Raw genomic sequence first — 26,553 nt, forward strand, 5'->3', positions numbered from 1 at the left:
TCAAAGTAAATCTTCTCTTTATTGACCACACACACACACACACACACACACACACACACAGATTTACATGAACTCAAATGATTCAGATGACACACTATGTCAGCGTGTTTTCAGCTGACTCAACCTTGACATCGAGACAGATTATGAAGCGATAGCTCGGACTTTAAGTATTAAATAAATACCAAATAACACTTTAAATATTTTATTTCTCGTTTCAGACTCTTCAGAACAAACAACAGGATCAATTACAGCCTTTAAACACGGATGTGCTTCACAATAAGAGTCGCAGATCACTTTGCATCAGCTGACGTCATCGTAAACAAGCTTTATTTTGAACAAATAAAATACAATATAGACTTTAAATTATAATATTTATTAATATATTAATTTGTAACCCACAAAACACATCTTAAAAGGCACAGCTGGTGGAAAAAAAGGAAAATTGTATCTGGTGTGACAAGTCTTCAAGTCTCGCTTTGTCAGTGTGTGTGTGTGTGTGTGTGTGTGGAGGAGTGGCCGTCCATCACAAAATCTTCCTGTTACTGTCTTTAATTGTACATCAGAAAATCAGCAAAAAATGGTGGAATTGGTGCCGAAATCCTGTCCTTTGAGTCAGAAGATCTTCAGCCACCTTACAGCATGATCAATCTGCAGAGACACAAGAAGACGGAGAAAATTAGGGACACGATTTTAAAAAAACACAACAAAATTGTCACATTTTTACAGCCGGGATCATGAAGATAAACCCACACGTCATCTTTGACAGCGAGACATCCTGCCTGCGCCTCACGTCACAGGACTGACACAGCAGTTTTGGATGAAAATAGAAAAAAAAAAAAAAAAAAGGAAAAAGAAAATGTGTTGAGGGTGGAGCGGAGATACAGGAGGGACTCCCTCCTCATGACTACCAATATCTGTCTGTGTTTCGTCTCTACACTCGTCCACCTCTGACCTCTAAAGTCTGGAGCGTCAAGAGGACAACACAGTCTGCTGGGAACTACACAATCACGCCCGAGGGAAACACACACACACACACACACACACACACACCGGGCAGACACACTTCTGCTGTCTGGTTTTGCACCGTCATGACAGAACAAGATAAGGATCCGACCCGCAGAGATAAGGGATTTAATCCTAATTTGTCCGGGCTTTAATCACAACTGAAAACCAGTGACGAGAGGACACACTCGCTTTTGTATTAGCATTTTACCATTCTTATTATATTCCCATAAAACTGCCTCAGATTTACAGTGTTTAAATGCCAGTTTCTTGTTTCTGCTGATGCAGGGTGATGGACAGTAAAAAAAAAAATCAAGGTGTGTGTGGGCTGTGAGGAGGAGAAGGAGGTGGTTGTGGTCGAGGAGATCAGAGCCAGACTACAGTCCCTGGATAGATGCAGCATTTCAGACATTGGGCAATTATGAGGGGCCTTCCTGAGCCTGTAGGGCTCTCCAGGGCTCTTCTGCTGCCCACGCTGTCCCAACAAACTGGCTAATATATGCAGGCCTACAGTCTGGTCTCCACACCACACCACACACAAACACCTTTCAGCACTCGGAGAGCAACTTGCGAAGAGTGGTGATGTATGTTTTTATTATGTCAATAAAAGCAGGAGTTGGGGGAGCGACTGCTGGAAGATAACCGGGATCCTTAAAATGATAAAACACTGACAAAGATGTGAATTCAGAGGGGGTCAGAGGAGGTGGAGGGACTATTTCCAACACGACTTATTTTAGAAAATCATTCCTCCTCTTTTCTTTTTCTGTCATATCATCCTAAAATAACGACAGATTTTTAAATATCTTTGGCTCCTACAAACAAAAATAATTGAAACGGACACACACACACGAGGTTCACCAATACCAACGTTTTCGGATATCTTATGGCCATTAAAATCTATTTTAAGAAGACGGTGTAATGTCCCGGTGTATACTTATACGTGTCGATGCTGGTTTACAGGCCGCATGATGATGATTAATGTCCTGTATATACTGTAAGGAAAGACATCACATCGACGAAGGAGGAATAGCTGAATGTGTTCGGCCTAATTTACAAGAGAAGAGCTGTGCGACACTGAAAAAACCTGATTTTTATCAGAGCTGCAGGACTTGAGACTTTGACCCAACTGCCATGTGACTTGATTCACTTGATGGATGACTACATAAAATTCTGGCTCGACTTGAGACTTCAGAACAAAAGTCTAATTTTTTTAATAAAACGTACTCAAACAGGAGGAGACACAGCGTTTGCGAGGGACTATTTTCAGCTGTGGATTAATACACATTTGGGGTTCTGTGTCGACTAAAACTAAACCGCGGTGACCAGCTTCAGGTCTCATTCTGTGGCTCAGACTGCCGTTTTTTAATAGTTTTATTTTTTTACAACAAAAGTTCGGTGTTTGAAGCCGGAGAAGAGCTGAGCGACATCGACATTAGATTTTTATATCAAAGCTGCAGACTTCAGACTTACTTGAAGCTTGACTCCCTCACATTTCGGCTTGACTTGCTTCATAACAAAAACATCCAAGTCTCAAGTTTTAATAAAACGGAGCAATAAATGAAGTAACAGACGTCCGTCCACTGAAAGAAAGACTTGAGTTCTGCTGTGAATAAATCACTAACAGACTGACAAGTTTGAGAGGAACAAGTTCGAACGCTGACTCAGTCTAATTGTCAGCAATCAGTCGCCTCAACGACGGCTTTCGCGACGTGAATCGGACTTGAACCTTTCCCCGACGGGACTTTAACTCGTCCGATTTTAGCTGTTGTAGCTTTTCCCGACGCCGAGAAACAGCCCGTCCGCCGAAACTCTCCCTCTCCTCCACTCGACAAGGTCAGTCTTTAGATGATATTCTCATGGTAACGAGCTAAATCTCTCTCTGCGGATCAAGAAGGCAAGACAGAGAGAGTGTGAATGTGTGTGAAAGAGTTGGGAAAGTAGAGAGAGAGGTGTAAATGGACACAGAAAAAGCATGAATTTGTATCCATGCGAAGTGTCGAGGGAGGGGGGGCGGTCTACCAGACTCTCTCCCTCCACTTCCCTTCTTTCTGTATTTAACCCCCCCTCCCCAACACACACACACACACACACACACACACACACTCTTATGCTGACATTGTGTCCGTCCAACAAAGACGTCCCCGCAGCCCCCTCATTATAAATACATGTCATTGGATCACAGCTCGTCTGAATCCCTGAGTCTGCTGCGCTCTAAGTGGCCGTGACTGAGCCCTGAATGGGTGGCCGAGCGACAGCTATACCAATAGAGCCAACAGTGTGTGTGTGTGTGTGTGTGTGTGTGTGTGTGTGCGTGCGTGTGTGTGTGTGCGGACGGAGACGACCACAGCCCCCCGGCCTATGGGAATGAAAGCTTCGCAGCGGGACGAGGTCAGAGGTCAGGCCGTCTGTTACACACACACACACACACACGTGCAGTTTACTGGATATCTGCGATGGGAAGCGATGCAGAAAAGATAAAACGGGGAGGATGCTAACAGCCGACTGCTGCATGTGTGAAGGAGGTTCGCTTAAATCTGGGGCAATAAGTTTTCCTGCTGCCTCAACAACAAAGCCGCACGAATCTAGTCCGGGCCTCGCTTAGAAGGAGGGAACAAGGTGCGCGTGTGTGTGTGTGTGTGTGTGTTTGTGTGTGTTAAAAGAGCACATCCTATCTCGTTTTGCAGGGGAAATGCGAAAGTGTCTCTATCCCTCTGGAACCACAAACCAGGCCACAGTGTTGTACTCTCATCCCTCCTCCTCTCTCCTCTCTCCTCTCTCTCTACGTCTCTCTCTCTCGCTCGCTCTCTCACTGTCAAGGCATCTATTTCTGAGTCAAAGCTCGCATTTCTCTCCGGGTTTAACAAAGTTTTCCCCCTCACTCTACTTTCACCCGAGTTGAGTTTGAAACCCCCGCCCCCCCGGGGACGTGACACGGACTCGGGCTGGAAATCAATAATTAAAGGGTCACTAATCATCAGCAGGTATGCTACATATCTGCACTGAGCTCTTTTGTTTTTTTAATCTCTCCCCCTGAGTTGCATTGCGCAACTGAACGACAAGCTGTTAGTGATAAACAGTGATTTGTGTGCGTACATGTGTGTGTGTGTGTGTGTGTCTGATGCACACTGGGCTCATTAATGCAGCACTACAACAATGAGCGGAGCATGCGATGGCGGCCGCCCATGCTAATCGTCTCCGCTAGCCCGCCACCTTCCAGCACCTTTGCCTATAGACGTGTCTCCTCCCCCCCCTTACTAGACGAGGACCCCGAATAGCTGCCTACGCACAGTGCCTGATGGGAAACAGAGGTGTCATCCATTCATCTCTGTCGCATTTTCTGTTGCTTTTAAGCTTTGTGACAGTCAGGAAGGGTTTTAACTAGTAAAAATATTTTATTGTGAGTTGGTCTGATCTCTCCATCACAGTTAAATGACGGATAGTTCATCCTAACCTGCTAAAAGACATACATTCATTAATATATTACAAGGAAAATGGTATAATAGTACCAAATTTGGTTGGTTACAGGGGTTAATTGCATCAGAGCTCCTTGATACAACATGCAGATGAATGTAAAAGACTATTTATGAGAGAGTTTTACTGCTGTAAGTAAGAGCATGTGTTAAACGTACCTCCTAGTTATCAGAAGATGAAGTATAAATTATTCATCGCTGACTGTTGCGAGCTCAGTTGGTCTTTTGGAGTTAACTGTCAAAGTTAAATCAAAGAGTAATCATCGCAAATACACTTGCTGTCAGTTTAAATCATTTTAAAAACTACATTTTTTTAAGTGCACGTTCTTCTTCACGGTCCAATTTGTAAGACAGTTTATTGTCGAGTCCCACAGCGTCAGTATTTGACAAGTTGGGAACGAGACTCAACAATAAACTATCTTACAAATTGGACCTTTAAATGGGGCGCTGTGTAGTTTTGGAGAAAAAAAATTCAAACTGGTAATAATACGAACTCAGAAACTGAATAAACGAGCTGTTCTCAGAGAAGTGTGTTGTCCTTTAAGATCAGTTTGTTTATTCGGTCATGATGAGAAGAGAGTTTGTTTTTGAAACTACGTAGTGCACCTTTAAAGTAGGCATTGGGTGTAAAGCCTGTTTTAAAATCTCAAATATATATTTTTTTAAAACATGGCTTTTCTCTGTTTCATTCTACAACCATCGTGTTGTGAAGCCGACTAATAAATCTACCGTTATAGAGTCGTATTAAGAGACTTCATACAGCGTCAGTAATGCAGTGGATTATCAGAAAGTTTGTGTTACACGAGTCAAAATAAAGCAAAGACAATAAATCTAAAAACCTAAAATCTGCTGCAGAGTAAAACAGTCTGAGTCCTGTACAGCATATGGTCCTTTAACTAAAGTCCAGTTCTGTGAGGGGATCTGAAGCGACTGAGAGAGAAAAACACAATGAAGAAAAAAAAAAAAAGTTGTGAAATAGGGAATAATGGAAAGCATGCGAGAGAAAACAAGAGAGCGACGGACAAAGAGAGAGTGCGAGAGAGATGTGAGTCTCAAAAAAAAAAAAAAAAAAAAAAAAAAAAGTGTCAATGCCAGGCTTCCTTTAGGCATGAGTGAGAAACTATGAGGCCTGGTGCTGTGTGAATGGGCTCGGGAACACACATGCGAACACGCACAGGCAGGCACGCACACACACACACACACACACACACACACACCCTCCCCACTGAGCCAGAGCCGGTGCCAGTGAGACAGGTCTATGGGTCTATTGAGGGGAGTGGGAGGGAGCTGTCCCTTTCTGTAGAGCTAATGAAGCCTGCACCCACAGGCATAAAGGAGTGGAGAGTTAGCACTGCGCTCCTTCACCCATTCACTCACTTCCTTCCTTTACACAGCTCCTGATGAGGTAATGCTTTCTCTCTTAAAGGGATACCATAAGTAATGCACCTTTACGTATGCGGCGCTTTCACGACCACGGGAGGTGTCAAAAGGAAATCTTGCGGCGGCGCGACGCTGCTCGAGGAAAGAGGATACGATCTTGTGACAGGAAACAAACACACCTGTGTCCTACCTGGTAAAAAATACTGCACCTTTAAAGTGTACAGCTGGTTTTATTCTATACTTGTCTTATTGTCAACAAATCCAATGAAAAGACACAAACCAATGGTGTGTTAGTTGGTCTCTAACTCCCCTATGCAAGCCCATGTGTTCATCCTGAAGACTTAAATCTATAAAAATCATTCACAAATGTTTAGTTTCATCTTTAAGAAAGTCTATTTTAGCAAACAGTGGAGGAAAAACAGCACTTTAAAAAGGGACTATTTTCAGCTGCGGATTAATACACATGTACATACACAGGTGTTTACAGCAGCAGGAGTGTGCATGTGTCGACTTAAATTAAACCACAGTGTCCAGGTTCACCGCAGTGTCACCATCCAGTGTAACTCTGTGGCTCTACAGCTGTTTTTAATAGTTTGCTTATCTCATGAGAAGACACAAACTAAAAAGCGCGTTAGTTGGTTTTCTGACTTCCCCTATTTGTTTATCGTGAAGAAAAAAAATGTATAGCTTCATTTTTTTTTTAAAGTCTAAAGCATCTGTTCCCTGCAGTTTTTAAACAAATGTTACTCAAACAGGAGGAAATAGAGCAATTGTGATGGACTAGTTTCAGCTGCGGATTAATACACATTTGGTGTTTTAATCCACAGCAGCAGGAGTGTGTTTAACACATCATCCAGTGTAAGTTTGTGGCTCGTACAGCTGTTTTTTTCTTACTACTATAGAGGTCAATGTCATGGAGGAACAGACTGTGTGATACTGGACTTATTTTCTGTGGGATTGTGCAGTGAAATATAGAAATATCACCAGATTTATGCTGCAGGATGAAAGAGGTCTCAAAGTTCTGACCAAAGCCCATTAATGAGGGGTTTCAGGGTTTGATTTGACAGAAATCACAGCGGCTAAAGCTGCAAATCCAGCATCTGAATATAAACACTAAACCAGTGCGCTCCTGACGATTTCCTCCGTGGTGGAAATGTGGAGTCCCGCTACAAAGCTGCCATCAATCTCGAGAGAAACAAAGACAGGCACCGCACTTGAGAGCCCGAGACCAGCGTGTCACTCCGAGAAGAAATGTCAGAGAAAGCCGAGATGTGGGGAGAAAAAGGTTTCCAGACAACACAATCACACTTTCAGCAGGGGAGATCTGACTCCGGGCCGCCTGTCTATCTGCCTGTCTGTTAGCTCTGCTGCGACTACAACATGATGAAGGAGCTCTTGTCCAATCTACACCCAGCCTGCTCTCTCACTGAGCAACCAGACCGAGCTAACAATAGACAGCAGTGCTTATCAAACAGCCTGGCAACTTCATTAGCATCCTGCACGACCCAGACGCAAGTGTCCCCACACACACACACACACACACACATGCACTCATGAACCAGACAACCCCTTCACTGGCCTTGACCCCTGAACTCTAGGGTCCTCTTTCACCTGCTACGACAGCATTCATGCTAGCACGGCCGTCTCGCCAGCGCCCGACTGTTCTGCATATGTTCCCCTCACATTCCCACGCTCCGAGCTCAGACCTCCAGCTCGGGGGGGATGAACGCACTTAAAGCGCAGCAGTATTCATATGAGACATTATGGAGATCTGCATTGTGTCTCTGTCTGGCTGTCTGACGTTTTTGGGCCTCATGACGACCGACTCGCCTTCATGACTTTATTCTTTTTAGCGGCGGGGAAGGCTTTTCGTCACCCGCAAATTGATCCGTTGATATGTCCGCGATCTCGCACAAAGAAAATCTAATACAGTCGTCATTTGTGCTTTTAATAAACTGCTTCACGTCCTATTTTTGTGCCATGTCTGCTTCATCTAGAAATGTCCTTCCCTTCCCTTCCCTTCCCTTCCCACTATCCTCTCCTTTGCTGTGTTGTTGTTTCTCTCCTCCCCGGCACACCAAGGGTAAACTCATGACTCTCCTCGCCTCTCCTTCCTCTTCCTGTTTCTTTACGGACCGCCATTGGCTGAGACCGGCTCCGAGCCTCCGCATTGGCTGGCGTAACGGACGGGGGAACGGTGATGCTGCCAACATGAGGCGCCAGTACAGCAGGAGTGTTTAAGTGTTATTGTGAGAAATGGGGTAGAGCGTGTTCCTGCCCTGCGACAGATGATGTGACAGTCAGATGTTGGAAAGGGTGCGACGATCGGGCGGGCTTCTCGCCTCAGATCATGTGAGAGGGACCCTGAGAGGCGTGCAAAAGACTGTGACTGAATTTGCCTCGCCGCTCAGCATATGGACGCCCTCGTCGCTCTATGCAAATGGCCGAGACACAGACACATGTTCACAAATGCAGACAAACTACCCCCCCTCCCCTCCAGCCCCTCATTAATTGTTCCTCCTAAAAACCAGACTACCCCCCCCTCCTCAAATAATAACCTCTCCACCAACACCCCCACTCCATCTTCCCCCCACAGTCTAGACCCCGCAACCCTCTCTCTCCCTCTCCCTCTCGAACCAGACGCCCCAAAATGCCCCCTCCTCCCCTCCCTCTCTCTCTCCTCTCCTCAGCTCCCACGACCGGCAGACAGACCCTATGATTCGCGTGACCGCCATTTTGCTGCCCACAGTAGACCTAACTGTACAGCACAGCAGCTGCCTTGATGGGCGAATGCAAATACGAGCGCGGGCATTGTTACTCGGCCGCTCAGACGACTCTCATCGCATGAATTAACCCCCCTCCAGCCCCACCACCACCACCACCCCCCCATAAAAAAAACAAAAAAAAACAAGAGCTGCTCAATCAAATGCGACCGCAAAACGGTGCAAATGCAGAAAAACGTGAGGTGTTCAATCCTCGGACTACATAAACAGCTCCGCGCGTTAATATGCCAAGTCGTGGGAACCTGCGTGATGAGTGTTTTTCGGGTTTTTTCGGACGAGGAGCAGCTCGGGTGTCTGGTCTGTTCCTGGGAAATCTCAACGACGTGACGCTTTAAAGCTGCAAACCAATTTTTGTTGCATGTTTCACGTGCAGCCCTTCTCAAGCAAAATCAGTCACCCCGCGATTTGTTCAGTGCCATGGTAACCAGACACCAATGTGCATGAAAATGAGACTATTATGGTCTGTCTGTCTGGAGTTTGTTGGGCCTATGGATCCCTTTTTAATTAGAGTCTGTGTGCATGTCTGAGCTTCTCTGTTTGCTTAATGCTGTCGTCGGTGCATTATGTATGTCTGCATGTAAAAAAAAAAAAAAAAAAAAAAAAAAGTCGAGTGTGCATGCGTGACCGAGCGCTATCTGATTTTAAAAAAAAAAAAAAGAAAAAGAGGGCTCGGCTTAATCTTTTGTACAGTGTCACATTTGCATGCGGGGGAATCACATGCTCGCATGCTAACATGCCATATGGCACAGTGGGACCGGGCTCTTGATCTCACGTGCATCGAACACCTATCACACACGTTTCGGGGGGCGGCGAATCCTCAGCAGCACGAGAGGAAAAACAAAAAAAACGGCACCAAACACGCTTTGAAACATCACTCCACTCCCGCTCGCCCGCCGCTACGCCAGCGTTCATTTCATGGGAGCAATTATCAGCGCGCGGCAACGTCGACGTGATGGTTGGAGGTTATGCAAATGCAATTAGCCTCGATTTGCATTCGACGACGGTTAACGGATGCACAGATGGCAGACAGACAGAGATGCGCCCGCCATCTTTGGCAGAGGGGAAAGACTGGCGGCCATTTTGTCTGAAGCTGTGCCCATCTGGATGGAAACAAACCACGCTGCATTGCTGTGACGACGGCAGCACTTTGGGAGCACACTGCTGCTGCTGCCACCACTGCTGCTTCGCTGGCTTTCAAGGCCGAGCACATACAGTCCATTCACACGCACACACCGAGCGCTCTGTTGTGGGGAAACGTATAGAGGCAGAGACGCTCTCTCATTTAGCGTTCAGGTTTGAGTGACATCTTATAATTCAATACGCTTTACAAGAACATTTTAATTAACCCGCCATCCTCCAAACATCAGAAACAGCCGTAATTAAAACGATCCTCTCTGTACCAAACAGGGTGCGAAGGTATGGTCACACACACACACACACACACACACACACGCTCACACACACACTGCTTTAGGCAACGTGTGAGGTAATGAGAGCACATTGAGAGTTGTTCATAGAGTGGAAAATGTGTGGAGTGCTAAAGAGAGATACTTGCCATTTTACCATCTCCTCTACCAGGTGTGAAGGTCTCTCTGCTCTCTGATCTTCTGCCCTCTCAGCGTTTCACTCAGTTTTTTTTAAACAGTCTGAAATTGAATAACAGACGTCACGGGAGGGGGGGGGGGAAAGAAGAAGAGAGAGACGATCGTACTTCATGTGCCAGTGTTTCTGGTTCTTAACAGACAGACGCATGTCTACAGCTCACCATAGTAACAGCGAGCCGAGGGTGGAAGAGAAAATAAAGATCGTACTGTCTCTTTGTCAAATGTAAAAACTGGTTGGGGAATAAACAACGGGTGAGTTGAGGATGGAGAGCGAGTCAAAAGCAGAACTCCCAAACTGGTTTTTAAACAGCCAGAGGCAGAAGGTGGGGGATATGTCAATCTTATGAAGGAAGGAAAAATCAGAGCAAAGCATATCCCTCTCGGCGGTCTCTCAACATTCTCTGTACTGGGTATTATTTGGGGAGAGATCCCCTTCAGCAGAACCACACACGGCCAGCGGAGATCGGGACTGAGGTCCAGTCTGAGGAGCCGGGGCTGCAGCTGAGAGGGCCACGCAGGGCCTGTCCTTTGGAGGTCTGCGGGCCCCTAGGCCACAGACTAACACAGGAAACCCCACTCAGAGCTGTGCAGGCTCTGTGTTTCATATTGATTTCTCCTGCATGCCGGTAGCTCCAGAGGTGCTTCTAGCCTTCGGGGACTTTCTCCATCCTTCCCAGCCCACTCACTAGCTCCCCGCCCGGGCTTCACCGGCTCTGCTGGACCCCTGGATGGAGGTGCGGGGCCACAGGAGGAGAGGAGGAAGACGAGAGCCCGTGGCAATGATGATGAGCTGCGCCGGGTCTCGGAGTTCAGTCATCCAGCAGCCTTTATCCAGCCTTCCAACCACCCACCCTTGTTTCCATCTGAAAAAAGGGAAAATAGAGTGTTTTTCAAAATCTCACCTTTGGCATTCAGCATCCCTCTGCTCAATGCAAATGCAAATGTAAACACTAACACTTTGATTAAAAATATGTGGGAAGAAAACGCCAACTTGCTCTTTTGTAACCCGCCCCAAGGCGCTCGCTGCTATACAGAAACAAATAAAAAAAAAAAAATGCTCAGCATACTGTATGAAACACAGACACATCCATCGCTGATTGTATTTTTAAATGTTTTTCTAGAAATATACTGTAATCACTCACGTTAAAGTACCCTCACCGTTAGGAAATATTACTGATATTCATTATGTTTCGCCTTTTTTACCATTTCTTATGACCGGCGTTCATCAAACAATGAGCATTAGGGCGGCACGACTACTGAAATATTATCAAAATCACAGTACGGCCATGAACAACATCCAAATCGCAGAAGATTTTTGCTGGAGGTAAAAAGAAGCTGCAGAGACGGCCTACAAAACAATGTTTGTGTGTTACATTGTCGTGTTTTTTCAGTGAAAATAAAAATTGCGATTCCACAATGATCCCGATCACAATGGTAATATCTGCCAAAATAATCCTAATGATGATTTTTTTAGCGTGTCGCGCGGCCCTAACGAGCGTCATAACGAGCGATTTGCTCGGATTCCTTCACTGCAAATATTCTGAAAGCGTTTCTGAATCCTGTTATCATGCAAATACAATATGCTCCTTTATGTGTCGCTTTTGTTCTTTTCTATAAGGAAAAAAAAAAAAAAACGAATTGCAGGGGCCTCCTTCAGTAGCCGTGCACCCACTGGCCCCCATTTCTGTCAAAAGCGTCAGCAAAGACAAATTCAGCTCAGCGTGCTTTGCTGGAAAATTAATAAGACACTGAAAGTATAGCGGGTTAAAGCGGTCAGCTGTGGTGATGGTTTGTTTGTGAATTTGCTGCTATGTGCATGTTTTCATCATTTAAATGGGGGGGGGGGGGGCACCCCGGAGCAGCCCCTGGCTTGGCCCTGTGCATGGGGAGTGACGTGGGGTGAGATTGGGTGAGCCGAAAGGAAGATTCAGACACAATGCCCCCATTGAGAGAGTTCAGACATGGGTGTTAACTCCCCATTCCTTCACACACAATAGGGCCCCCCACTAGAGCCGGCGTAGGGGACAATGTTAGTTCAGGGCAGCCCTCCACCCGGCGAGAAAGAAAAGAGCTGCATTATCAAGATGGGAGGAGATGGAAGGATGGATGGGGGGGGCAGGAGAGAGATGGACGGACGGACGGACGGGAGATAGAGGGATGTGTTTGTGTGTGAGGAGGGAGGGAGCAGAGAGCAGCCCTGTGACCCATGGCTTTGGACTTGAGGAACAAAAACAGAGAGTCCACATCGGCACCGAGCAGCACACAGAATTAAATATTTACAGCATTTTAAAGAATGATTAGTGGAGACGTCTCATCTTCAGCCTGCAGAAAAACATATGATTCATCTGGATCTCAGCTTGGTTTTTACATGTTGTGATCTAATTATTTTTGAATGGATAATCCAACATTTTCAAGAGATGAAAATGAGCCTTTTCTCGTCCAGCGGCCCGATTTATAGTCGTGTGTTGAATGAATAAAGAAAGTGAGACATAATGCAGACGGTTATCAAGTTATTGCTAAACACGTGGATCAGGAAGGCCTCGATTAGTTAAGCGATTGATTAGCAGAGCAAAAGAAAACTACTTTGATGAGCATTTAATCCTTTCAGTCAAATTAAAATCATTTTCTTAAGCAAAAATATGAAACATTTGCTGGTTCAAGTGTCTTAAGTGTAAGAATTTGCTGCCTTTTTTGTTATTAATGATAGTAAATGAAGAAAAGAAGCAATTTAAAGACGTTACTGAGAAATTGTGATGAGCATTTTTTACTATTTGTTGACATTTCGAGTCGATAATCAATAATAACAGTAACTGTAGAGCCTTTTTATACAATAGAGATATATTTATAAATTATTTATATTGTTTATTACATACCACAGCTATATTTACCACTGCGGTTTTATTGTAGAATATTTAATGAGGGCCAATAATGACTTCAGTCAGCTCCTGCTTCTGATTGGTTAATAGAGAACAGGAGCACACTTGGTAGTCATGCTTATTGTGTTGCTTACTGTGTTATGATTTCATGTGTTTTGCTTCAGCTGTAGCTGAGTCGCAAAAGGATCAGGAGATAGATGGAGCCACACGAACAGACCACATAAATAAAAATGATGTGATTGGCTAGTTAGACGCTGACGAACGAGCTGATTGGTTGTCTGTGTCGGAGCTGGAACAGGCCCTCATAGACAACAGGCACATTGTATTTTTTTTAAAGAAGCCTTCTGTTAAATATCTAACATGCAGCGGTCAAAACGTTTTATTATATTGCCCACTGCAGCTTTAAATGGTTTCAATCACTTCTCATGTGAAACTTGAGTCAGAGCTCGTCTCCTCTGTCTCCGTATCTCGCGGTGACATCATCATTATGACCCTACAGTGAACACTGACGGTGCAAACTGTCACCAGGTCCTGAGACGCTGCACGCTTTTATTACAAAATAACGCACATTACGGAGAGCCAACTGAAATGCTTATTACATATACCACTTAACTCAATCAGTGACCTTTACCTCCGTGTCATACTCCTCTCTCTTTCCCTCAGTTTTGTTACTAACCTCCAAAAATAAAACAAAAAAGCTTGTTGCTCGTTATCGGCAGACGTGTCGGGACGAGCGGGGGCTGCCGTACTCACAACAGTTTGTAAAAGGAGCAGCGTTTTCCTACAGTCGTTGCCGTATGATCGTGTGCAACTTTCCCCCTTAAACACGAAGTCTACCTTTGTACGTTTCAAAGCCTTCGCTGAAAAAACAGACTCAGGTGTGTCTTTGATATGCAGCATGTGCGTGAGATGACAGATCGGGGAGTTTATCTGCACACTTTAAATGGCATCGTGTTTGCAGCGCAGAGCAGCGTTCACATCCTCCAATGACTTCAGCATTTTTTAAAACATCCTTTGCGTTCCTCCAAAGACCATATAACAAGCATTTGCTTGTTCACAGTTGCTTGTTATTCGCTCGGCGGCTGTAAAGGAAACGCTGTTTTGGGAGTCAGGTTGGGAGTGAAGCTGACAGCGTTAACAAGCCGTTGGTAATGTAAGTGTATACGCTTTTATTCTACCTTTCCTTTGCCAGACAGGTAAAAGCTCCTCTGGCTAAACAAAGGGGGGGTTTCTGCTTAAAATGTATAAGGAAAGCGAGCAGTTTGGCTCTGTTTGAGGCCACGAGGCGGTATGGATGGCGAGCGGGAGGGGTTGGGGGGAGCTGGAAAATGTTTATGGAGATCCTGTGTCTCTCTGGGAGTCTAATAGAATCCTGTGGCTGGAGTGAGAGCTCATTGTGCCGGTGTAAAGGATTACACTGGTAAACTGGTAAAACAGGGGAAAGAGCCCAAACACTCTCTACCTCCTATGGAGAGGCAACGAACCATCGAACAATGAGAGGGGAGAGCGTACTGCAAGCTGACTCATCTCATCAACGGGGGGAAAAAAAGAGATGGAAAGACAGTAGCAGAGGAGGATGATAGAGGAAATAGATTAGGGAGTTCATATACATGCGTGTGCACGGGCGAAAAAGATTTGAAAAAAAAGAAAAAAGGGTCGCCTGAAAATGGAGTGAAGGATAGAAAAAGAAGAGGGGGACGCATGGGCGACAGTTTCAGCGGTGGAGGGTAATATGGGCAAATGATGTCTGTCTTGCTTGTCTGTCTGCATCCTGAGTGACAGTTTACAATCTCTGAGGCAGCAGGCAGGCCCAGCAGGTTGGCTCTTTGGCTCCATACAATCCCTCATTTCCCCAACATATCTTTTTTTCTCTCGCTCTCGTTTCCATCTACCCTCCACCTCTGGCTCTCATCTGCTTGCAGCCATCTCTAATCTCCTTCCTTGCTTCCTTCACCACCACCATCATCACCACCACCTCTCCTTTGCTCTGTGTCTATACATTTTAAAAACACTCCTCACACCGTTCAGTTGATTATTTCTAACCATCAGGTCCTGACGTGTGACACGCTGCTCCTGATTTTCTTTTTTTTTAGACTCGAAAATGAAAAAAAGTCGGTAACGAGAACCACGTTTCCTCAAACTATGTCGTTTCGGAGAACAAATTAAAACCCCGCATCTAAAAATCTACACTATTAATAAGGTGACAACACAAACTCTAGTTTACTACTCTTCGGTTTGTTTAGGCAAAAGAAATATCAGTCAGTGAAGATGTTTTTCTTCCTCAAAACTACACAGTGCACCTTCAGGCTGCACAGTAATGATTTCTGAGAGGCCTTCTTCTTTACCCATAACCACAAATCACGAACTGAATCAGAGTCTCTCTGCCCCCGACCTCTCATTCATCAGAAAACTGTTAGCTGTAGAGCTGCGACGATGAATTGCTTCTCCACCGTCCGCTATTTGGATAATCGATAAATTGGTGTGAGTCGTTTTTCTGATTCCAGCAGTTTCTCTTCGGCTCTATGACAGAAAACTGAATGTATTTTGAGTTGTGGATAAAACAAGACACTTGAGGACGTCATCTTGATGTTTGGGAGACGCTGACCAGCATTGGTCGCCATTTTCTGACCAAACAACTAAGCGATTAATTGCAAAGACGATGAAAAACAATCAGTTAGCTTCCAGTTTGCTGCAATCACCTTCTTGTGGATGAATCCTGAGCAAACATTTCCTAGAAAACACTATTCTGCCTCTTGTTTCTCTACTTCTGTAGAGAACTAATCCACGCAGGGTTTACTGGAGTCACTGCAAATTTCCGAGGCGAGGAAAATCCTCCCCCCACCCCGACGTCTGATGAGCACGATGACCCCCGTACATTTCCCACAGTTTGCGCGGACAGCACGCAAAGTACAGCATTATTCTCCTCTCATCTGCCGTTCAAATGGAAACCACACTGAGCATAATGCATCATCTGCATTCTACAAGCCGCCACGCTGAAAGACTCCTCTCTCCTCCTCATCTCCGCTCCTTCAAAGGCTGCCGAGGGTGCATTCAAACAGCAGGATACACACTCAGCTAACAAACCTCATTAAGGGCCCATACACACTTTCTCAATGCTAACACTAGCTGTCACACATCCCCTCTTAATGCACACACTGGTGGCCACACTGACCGCGACAAAGCATCTTTACAGAGCTAATTAGAAGGGTCCCCCTCTCTATTTGAAACTCATCTGAATAGGAGGGGAGATGATAACGAGGAGGGGAGAAAGAGAGGGAGAAGGAGGGACGGGCAGGAGAGTTGGAGGGAGACGGGGGAGAGAGGATGCTCGCTAATATACTCAAAGAGATAGCAGGGCGGTGTGGAATTAAAGCAAGGAGCTCGAGCAGGCAGGGGGAACCGAATTAGTGTGACACCGCTATGTGCAGGTCTGATGCAAGCTACGGCAGGGGAGCGGGGAGGGAACAGAGCGCTGCACCGATTTGATTGGTGTGCCAGTATCTAGAGAGAGACAGAGGGAAGGAATGGGTGTGACACCAGCGTCACGGGGAAGCCAGCAAAAGAGCAGCCGCTGACACGGAGAAACGCTGCTCTTAAAACACGAATGAGCGATTAGCACAACATAACAAAAGGTGGAACAATGAGATACGGCCGAACACCGGGGATGGCGGGAAATAAACTAAACGAATGTGCGACGCCTTTGTCTTCCCTTGCCTTTTCTTTCCGTGGCTAGTTATTGTCTGTTTTCCTGATAAAGGAGATGTTCTTTGCATAAAACATGGCCGTTTGCTTTTCAGCTCCGCGCACTCTGTATACAGAGGAGGACAGAAGGTCACACTGAGAGTTCAGCTCCAAAACATTCCTCCATAGTTGCCATATCTTCCTCCAGCCCTCCTCCATTTCATGTTTAAATTTTTCTTTTGTGTGCCCCCGAAACAAGCTGTGTGTGTGTGAATGTGTGTGTGTGTGTGTGTGTGTGTGCGTGCGTGCATGTGTGTGTGTGCACGCAGACAATGCCAAGTTGACAGTTGGGGTCTCGGATCAAGCACAAGGCCAAGTTTGTCTCACCAGACTGAGTGAATGGACACATCAACAATTGCTGAAGTAAATTAAAGGGGCACTATGTAGAAATTCAAGCTCAGGATATTTATTTTCTTCCATCGCTGAATAAACAAGCTGTTCTCAGAGGAAGTTAAGGTCCCCAGGACACTGTTTGAAGCTGGAAAGGTGGCAGGGTCCGCCAAATATATATAAACAAAGTAAAACTCAGTCATGAAAACAAAGAGAGTTTGTTTATTTAGTTTGTAAAGGCGTAAAAATAAAAGATATTTCTCTTCTGATTAAAATTTCTTTCCCAAAACTCCACAGTGCACCTTTGTTTAGTGTATTAATTCTGCAGAATTTTTTGCCTCACAGCATAAAAAAATAAACAAATTACATTTTATTTTAAAATGTAACAAGAACAAAACAAACTACGCAAAGTAGTTTAAAATGCAAAAAAAAAAAAACCTGAAGAAAAGTGTGAAAAATAAAATCCAGGCTGTTTTCAATGCTCGACCAAAATTTAAGTTCAAGTTGAAGTTATGACCTAATTGTTGTCCCGTCGAGCCCAGTGGCCCCTGATGAGAGTGCAAAGCATTCTGGGAGAATAGCAGGTGTCCCCATGTCACAGAGCTTCCCAGACAGCTTGTTAATTTGCACAACTTTTTTTTTTTTTTTTTTTTACACGCACATCTCTGCCTCTATCTGCGTGTGCATGCATGTGTATGTATGTGTGTGTATATATTAGCGATGGGACTTGACCCTAGCGAGCTGCGGCACTGTTTCGCGTCTTGCTGGGCGTGGGAAAAAGACGGGACCCCTTTTCACAGCTGCCTCGGCCGAGGCCCGGGCTGCTGGGGGCCCCTGTACCCCCTCTACACACACCCCCAGTTCCCCCTTGTCCGACTCCCTCCCTCCCCCCCCAACCTCCCCCTCCTCCTTCCATCCCATTCAGGCTCCGGCCTACTTGCTTTCAAAAGCAGGACCCCCTTCCCAGCGCTTCATAAATACATCTCATTATTCAAGCCCTAGTTTGCATAGGGATTCCAAAGAGATCTCCACTCTGCTCGTGAGGCCTGAAGCCCCTCAGCCTTTTGGACCGCACAAGTGCAAATTTCGACTTAGTAATCTCCCTGTGTTAATATTTGTTTTAAAACGATGTGTGCACGCTTGCAAAAACTATTTCGCCGATGCTGTGACGGTCTTGAAAAATGTCCCAATTCGATGCATCTCTCCTTTTAAAAAAAAAAAAATCTCCCTTTTTTCTTTCTCTTTGCATCGTGGCAGAAAATCTGACGAAACTACAACCAGTGAAAAGAGAGTTTAGCATGACTATTAGCAAGTGCTTTGCTAGTCTGTATTCCATCTGCCACCGGCTATTGTACAGTGCCTCACACACACACACACACACACACACACACACACACACACACACACACTCTTCAACACCCCCCCCACACACACACCCCACCCCCATTCGCTGCAATGCATTACTGCAGAGATTTATCTCCTATCAGCCTGTATAATACTGAGGTTATAATTTACATCCACTTTAGAAAACAGCAGCACAGGCCGGTCCTTGCATATGCTAATATAAAGCTTGGGAAAATCTGGGCGCCTCAAAGAAGTCCATACTAAATTTGAATAACTGAGCTTTATATTGAGCGTCAAGGTTGTGGAACCATGAAGATTTGACCTTGCTAACAATGTGTACTTATTGTTTAATTCCCGACGCTCAACTATTTAAAAAAGGAGGAATTGGAGGGAACGCACTGACGACGTTAAAGCCAGGAACGTTTTTTTTCTCCTGTTGTCGTTCAAACATCTTTCTGGTCTCGTTTATTTCTCAGGAGGCTTAAATTTGGGGAATTTTAATTTCGACGCGAGGGTGAAACCGATCATCTCACAGTCCTTTCCTCAACGCTGCCGTCTTCTCTACCTTTATGCAAATCGTGACTCTGCTCGCAAAAATCGGGAGACTCTGGACAAGGGGAGGGCATTAGGGTTGAAATGGACAGAGCCACCCAAACACTCTTTCCACATGAGCAGGTCCAAAACCTCGCCCGCGCTCTCCTAACGGGATAAAGAACCGCAGCAAAGATTACACGGCCACCTCCCCTGCACCTACCACACACTCTACCTGACAAATAGGATCACAGTGTTTAAGGGGATAAAACGCTGAATGTATGAGAATGAAAAGAAAGAGAGGTGTGTGTGTGTGTGTGTGTGGCGGATGGGGGGTTGATGTACAATGTGAAAAATGTTAATACTTCAAAGGAATGATGGAATTCAACATGGAGGTCTTACTTCACCCGCTCAAATCACACCGTTTACACTGTGTTGCTGTAGGCTACAGTCTATTGCAGCTCCACACTGTGTGTGTATATTCTGATATATACATGAATGATATAAAACTGACATTTACACTGGGCGCAAATAAAACCGGCAGTAAATGTCCCTCTTAATTCCCTCTTTTTCGTTTGAATACGACGGGGGGGGAGGATTTACACTGCTGCACACGTCTTCATTCAAAACACACGATCCTCAATATTTCAACATTCACACCCACGCAGACACGAGTCCGTCCCCGCAGCTCCACAGAAACATGGACAACGATCAACCACCAGCAACGCTCAGCTGAAGGCTCTGCTCCTCTGGGAGCCTCCAGCATCTTAAAGGTTGACCGTTGACCGTTGACCTTAGTGGTACGCCCAAAATGTATAAGGCAGAACAAGCAAACTGCTTACACATGTGGCAACGTCACAGCGGTGTTTTTCCCCCCAAGATGTGTGGAAGACATGGGTGCACGTGTTTGTCGATGAGTTTAGGGCTCGATTCATATCTTTGTGTACAAAGAACTGGACAAACTGAAGCAGATCTGATTCATTCGGCTTAGCTGGTGACCGAAACTGCTTGTGTGCTGCGCCTAAGCCTTACAACGGAGGGGGAAGACCCTGCTCACATGACAGGTGAGCCACTTCTCTACACGCATTGTGTTCCTACTTAAAACATTTACCTGCAGGCTGACTGTCGCTCCGCTTCCTGTCTGGCGGCGGTTTGTCTTCACCGCGAGTTGATGCAAACTTTAGGGATGACGTTCTCGGCATTTTCCTTTTGAGACAAAAGAAGAAAGAGAATCAGTGCACGTGTAACAAACACAACTCAGGAATAAATAAGTGGCTCGGAGGAGGAAGTGGAGGAAAAGATCAGAGGAGGGGGGGTATATGCAGCTTTTTGTTGACCTTGCAGCTAACAGCACTCCACCAAACTTGTTCTCCTCATTATTTTGCCTCTTTGCAAGGTTAAATATATTTCCTGTTGCATGAACAATAAGTCGAGCTTGATGAGAGTGTGTCTGAAAGGCCCAAATTGCAAAAAAATGTGATGGAAAAGACAGAAAACAAAGCAATTTTACAGAGCAGGCTTCATCTGGGCAGCATCCCAGTTGCTAAGCTACTGAAATACAAGATTAAAACACCAAAAATGTTGTTTACAAAATAAAAAAAAGAGTATAAACTCTAAAAAAAAAAAAAATCAGGAACAGAAAGATAGAGATTACACAACCGCGTCATATTTTAATCCCTGATTTTCTTTCCATCACTCTAAGATGGAGGACACGGAGGTCAAATCGTATACACGTGGCTTAAACTGTTCACCGGCTCTCACATGCAAACGCCAACAACACACACACACACACACAGTCACACCACACACCATCCAAGCTCTCTTGTTTAACGGCGCACATCAAATATTGTCAGTCATGGTCTAAATAGAGCATGCTGGGACTTCAGGGATATTCAGTCATCTCCAAGGCTTGCTGATTCGGCTCTAAGAATAGATCAAACTCTGAGCCGATGTCCTATTTTGTTCTTATCTAGCAGGCAAACACGAAAATAATCCACCCGGCGAAAACACAAATTCGAACACATCTGCCATGTCTAACTCGGATTCAGCTCCGGTTGATGAAAGCATGTTGGGGTGGGGGGGGGGAAAGAAGCAGGACGAGGGGATGGTCGTGTACAGCTCGGGTCTGAGTGATGCAATGTGATTTGGGATGCAGGTTCTGGTTGAGGGAGGAAAGGAGCCAAACAACCCGGCGATGAAATGTTGGGAGGAGGTGGGGGAGGAAGAAAAACAGTTATCAGGCATGTTGGAGCACACTAACCGGGCCTTATGCTCTCTGCTAAGGCTTCAACTTGCACCAATGTGCATCCAATTATACATCACACTCCTAATGTCAAGTTAATTACAGCCAGGGGACATCACTTAGCCTCCACCACTCGTGGAGGAAACACACTGAGTATCAGAGGAGTCAGGGAGTCTGCGCTTTATGGATGCAGCTCATATAAATTCAAACAGAGTAATTATCGGCTTTAATGAAGGGTATTCCAACTTCTGGGCCTGCAGGAACACACCACGACCAACATGTGAGACCTTAGCAAAGGCGATGTGATGCTGCTGCTGCTGCTGCTGCCAACATCATCACGTGAGTCCTGGATGGACCAATCACGTGCAACCTTTAACTATTTCTGTCTAACCCCCCCCCTCCCTCCTCCTGCCCAGATATTAATGTTATAACGCCCACACAGTTATGACAACTGCGCAGGAGCACGCATTCTGCTTTTTTGGACTGTTTTTCCACGTGTGTCACACCTTCGTGGCCTAAAGTTGAGCCGGTTCAGGGACCCCGCATCATCACCGCGATGACCCCCCCCCTCCCTCCCTCCCAAAAAAAGAAAACCACGCAACAATCACGCGCTCGCCAAACACGCAGAACGTGCCAACACCTATTCGCTGGATTCACGCCGGTGTCGCTTCCTCGCCATCCCTCCAAACACCACCACCATCATCGTCACTCCTCCGCGGCGTGCAGCCTCCCTCCATCCGTCCCTCCCGCTTCCTCCTGCCGCTGCTGCTGCTTCCTCCTCCTCCTCCTCCATGAGAGGAGAGGAGAGGAGAGGAGAGGAGAGGACCCCACGGCTCCGAAGTGCTCGGCGTCAGTTCGTACTTTCGGTTCTCTAGCTTTATGAAATTAAAACTCATACAGCTAGATAACCAAAGACACAAACTAACACCCGTCGTCTCTTAAAGGGGCCGCCTCTCCTCCGGATACCAAGCAGAGAGAAGCAGAAGAAGAAGAAGAAGAAGAAGAGGAGGAGAGAGGAGAGAGAGCCTGCCTGTGGTGGTGGTCACACACACACACACACACACACACACACACACACACTAGAATAAAAGCTTTAAAATTAATCCACATATATATTTTTAATCATTGAATGAAGGTGAATGAACTTAAGGTTCAGGTTGTGTTGGATCCCATCACTAGTTTCACACACACACACACACACACACACACACACACACACACACACACACCAGGCCCACCATCAAATCACATTCACCTCTTCTTTGGCATCTCTCGTGATTAAACCCAGCGTGCCACAAAAGCAGAGAGAAAAGCCACAAACGCATCAACGTGACGAGTTCTGGTGCTTTGGCAGGATTTTGGTTTTAGCCTCCTGCAACCACACCAAAAAAATAAAATAAAATAAAAAAAGGCTTTATGGTGAATAAATGTGATTATTTTAGGAGTTAAAGCTGCCTCTTTTTTTTTTTTTTGGTCAGCATCACCAGATTTGAGGCGTTACTCCACCGCATCAGGCCTCGAAATAAAGTTCCCATCAATTTCACAGCCTCCATTTGGCCACTTTTAGTTTGAATTAAAAGGCAAACACGGACCACAGCAGTGTGTGGAGCGGTGTGTGTGCCGACTGTGCAACAGCAGCATATAAAACACACACGGTAATTAGAAAATTAAGGCTATTCCCACATCAACTACTGAAGCCAGCATCCCACTTACTTGCACGTCAGGCTAACTCCACTCCACTCCAGTCCAGTCAGTATCCTCCAACAATCTCAATCCGCCTTTTTTCTTTATCTTAAAAAAATAATCTAATAGTAATAATAATCTGATCGCATCCGATGAGAGTAGACAGCGTTAAAAAAAGAGAAAGGAGAGCATCATCAGGGCTACAAAGTGTGCTATCTCTCTGTAGACTACACTGCCCGCGTCCTCTCCCTCACACACGCGAGCTGCGACTGACAAGTGCAGAGCCCACACGGTGAGCAGGGAGGGGATAAACTCCGCCTCAGAGAGAGGGAGGGAGGGAGGGAGGGAGGAGAGAGAGGGAGAGAGAGAGAGGCGGGAATCTGAAATCATTAAAGCCGATTTGAACATGAACGCAGGTGTGTGTCAATCAGGAGTTTATTCCACCAATTATCCTCATCAGCGGGCGCGTAAAGCGGAGGAGTGCGTAAAAGTGGGTCAAAAAGCAAATGGGGGCTGGTGCGGAAGAGCTGTTTTGAGGGCAAATTGCTGTATTTGTGTTATATTATATTTTTAAAAAGCTTTTAATTTATTTAGAGATGATGGGAAATTGCAAACGCTCTCTCTCTCTCTCTCTCTCTCCCTCTTTAAATACATCATCGTTATGATCGTGTGTGATGGGAGCTCCAACTTCATGAAACCCAACAACAATTCATCTTAAAGACCTGCTTCTGATCAGAGCTGGGTTTCAAATCATTAGCCATAAAAAGCCACAGCTAATTTACTCTGGGATCAGATCATTTTAAGGAAACGAAAAAAAGAAACTTACTCTTTAAAACACGTAGAAGAGAATAAAGTTAGCATGGTGATATTTTTAGATATTCCAGTCACCTCTCCTCTGCTGTGTCATAAAATCCTTTACAAGTGATTGACTTAATTAAAGGGGAACAAGGTCAGCTTTCTCTTACAACCTCTAGATTATTTTAGGAACAGTATCACACCTTCACTACTCTTGTTAGAGTATTTATGTAATAGAGTATTTAGTTTCCAGGATGCAGAGGCTCCACAAAGATGGAGAAAAAGGTCGCAAGTTGTTATTCTAATGTAAGAAAAACTCGCTGTTCGTGCAGCCAGCAGAGGAATTCAGTCTTTCTGTCCTTGACGCAGGAAATGCCCACGCCTGGCCAAACCCTGATAGCATATTCGAGCAATATGCAGCCTTATCGATTGTGATATTATGATATGAGTGATATCTGAGGGGGGGCTGCATGAGCAGATGAGATAGAGAGCGCGATAACAATCGCAGCCTCTTGATAAAAGACGCCAGAGACAAGAGCCCCCAACAGCAAAGTTGCAATCTCCAAGTTTGAAAGGATATTTAAAAAAAAAAAAAAAAAAGGTGCTGGAGTCAGTGTGTGTGTGAGTGTGTGTGTGTGTGTGTGTGTGCAGGTAAACCCAATATAAGAGCAGAGCAGGGAGCCCACAGTCCGGGTATCCAAACGAAGCTTGCATCAGATAGCAGCCACATATCTGATTATTGCGCATGGGCAATCTGTTAGTATCAATGAGGTGCAGCTCTCCTGTCAGCTCTACTGTATGAATCCTCTTCTACTGTGCATCATTTATAAGTAGATGCAATCAGCCGCATGTGGCCTCTGCTGCTGCTGCTGCTGCTGTCAGCCTGTAATTGAACTCGGACCACGTTGTGCTGGAGGAAGAGGAGCGGGAAGGCCCACGCATAAAGTCTTTCAAATCATCAGTGTTGCTGCATTAGGGCTCATTGCTTCTGAGCATGCGCGAAGAGGGGCTTTCGAGCACACGTGTGTACATATATTGCAGCTCATATAGCTCATATCTGTTGTTATCATCTGTTAGATATAAAATTCAGGACATTTGGGTCAAATTGTGGCTCATTTTCTCTCCCAGGGTTGTTGCAGTAATCGTTTTTACTAATTAAAGGGGCATTATGTAGTTTTAGAGAAGAAATCCAAACTCAGAATTTTAATATTTGCAATAAATAATGAGGCAATAATACAAAAATCTGAAATATTTATTCAAACAGGCTGGAGAACAAGGTCTCCTGAACTCTGTTTGAAGCTAGGAAGGTGGCAGGGTCCGCCACATATCAACAAAGTAAAACAGTATGAAACTGTGTTTATTTATGGCATAAAAACTACACAGTGCACCTTTAAATAAAATCCCAGAGCAGCTCTCCTGTTAAAAAATGTTTTTAAGTTTTTAAATAAAGTTTGAACCATTTTGAAGATGAGCTGTTTAACTATGGATTAAAAAAAATATCACATTTAAATCCTGGAGATAAACCGCATTTAGTCAACTGTGGCTTACTGAAGGTGTGAATACATCTGTTCAGAGGGTTTCCGTGCGTGTGTGTGTGTGCGTGTGTGTGTGTGTGTCCTCAGATGGATTTTCCCACAAACAAGTGACAGGGAAAATTTAACCCCCCCTTTTAAAAAAAAAGGAGGGGTGTCTTTCTCACCCTAACCCCCCAAAAAAAGAAGGAGAAAAAAAAAAAAAAGAAAGAAGTCAACATCAAGTTCAACAACGTGCCGGAGAGACATTTACATGACAATCCGGTCTGGGATCCTCGAGGTGCCCCCACCCTGCTACAACAGAGTCTGGCGTCAGCCCCGCTACACTTTCCCAGGCTCACAACAATATCTCCCTGCTGAACTCTGCACTGCAGCGCTGCCTGGGGCCTCCTCCTCCTCCTCCTCCTCCTCCACCTCCTCCTCCAACCACCTCCCTCTCCTCCACTTACTACACGAATACTTCTCACATGAGCACATGGCAGCGAGGAGCCTCATTAAATATTCCCGAGTTTGCATAAACTTTAATGGAGGCTAATTGACAGTCTTCTCCTGCAGGATGAGGAGCGTCGCTCTGATATTTTGGGGGTGAGATGTTTTCTGATCATTTTGCTGCTCACGAGGCCTTTTAATCTGATGCTGTGATTTCTTTTTACTGTAATATTCAAGTTAAATTTGCTCCTGTAGTCCTGATTTCAAATCAGCAGCAACACCTGTGACATAATTACCTTGCTGGAATTAATTGAAGTTACGTTTTAGAGGGATTTAATTGTAGATTTATTATATTTTCTCAAACACGCCCTTCTCTAATTCAAAATCAAATATTAAAACTGTAAAATAATAAATAACAGCCACAATTAACGCACCTGTATTTATGTCAAAATATACTTACAATTTACTCGAGTTAAATCCAAAAATATCGCGTCCACATAAAGATGAGTCTCTGTTAGAAATATATAATTTACAGATTTTATAATTTGTCCCAAAAAATGCGTCCATCCAAATAAACTGGGCTCGAGAGGAGAGAGAGGAGAGAGAGAGAGGAGGGTCTGCATGTGATCCTGCGAGGACAAACTGCACCACAACGCCAGAGTATTTCCCTTTATGCATTAAAATGTATTTTACATAAAGCTGCGGAGCATATTATGTAGGAAAAAAAAAAATCCTCTCTTACCGGATAAAGCGGGTCACACAGGAGGAGTGTGAGAGCAGCGGCTGCAGGCAGCGAGAGAGGCGAGAGGAG

General features: G+C 45.2%; 1 long non-coding RNA gene across 1 annotated transcript; it reads right to left on the minus strand.

Annotated features, from left to right (window-relative positions):
- Window positions 1-23,241, minus strand: LOC311267134. Its single transcript, XR_014623795.1, has 4 exons — window positions 23,017-23,241; window positions 20,173-20,267; window positions 10,191-11,102; window positions 1-648 (listed from the first exon to the last, which is right to left on the minus strand). It is a non-coding gene; the product is annotated as an uncharacterized lncRNA (long non-coding RNA).
- Window positions 23,242-26,553: the final 3,312 nt, after the last annotated feature.

Source organism: Pagrus pagrus, assembly GCF_965226575.1.
Source record: "Pagrus pagrus genome assembly, chromosome: 12".
Classification (NCBI taxonomy): Eukaryota; Metazoa; Chordata; class Actinopteri; order Spariformes; family Sparidae; genus Pagrus; species Pagrus pagrus.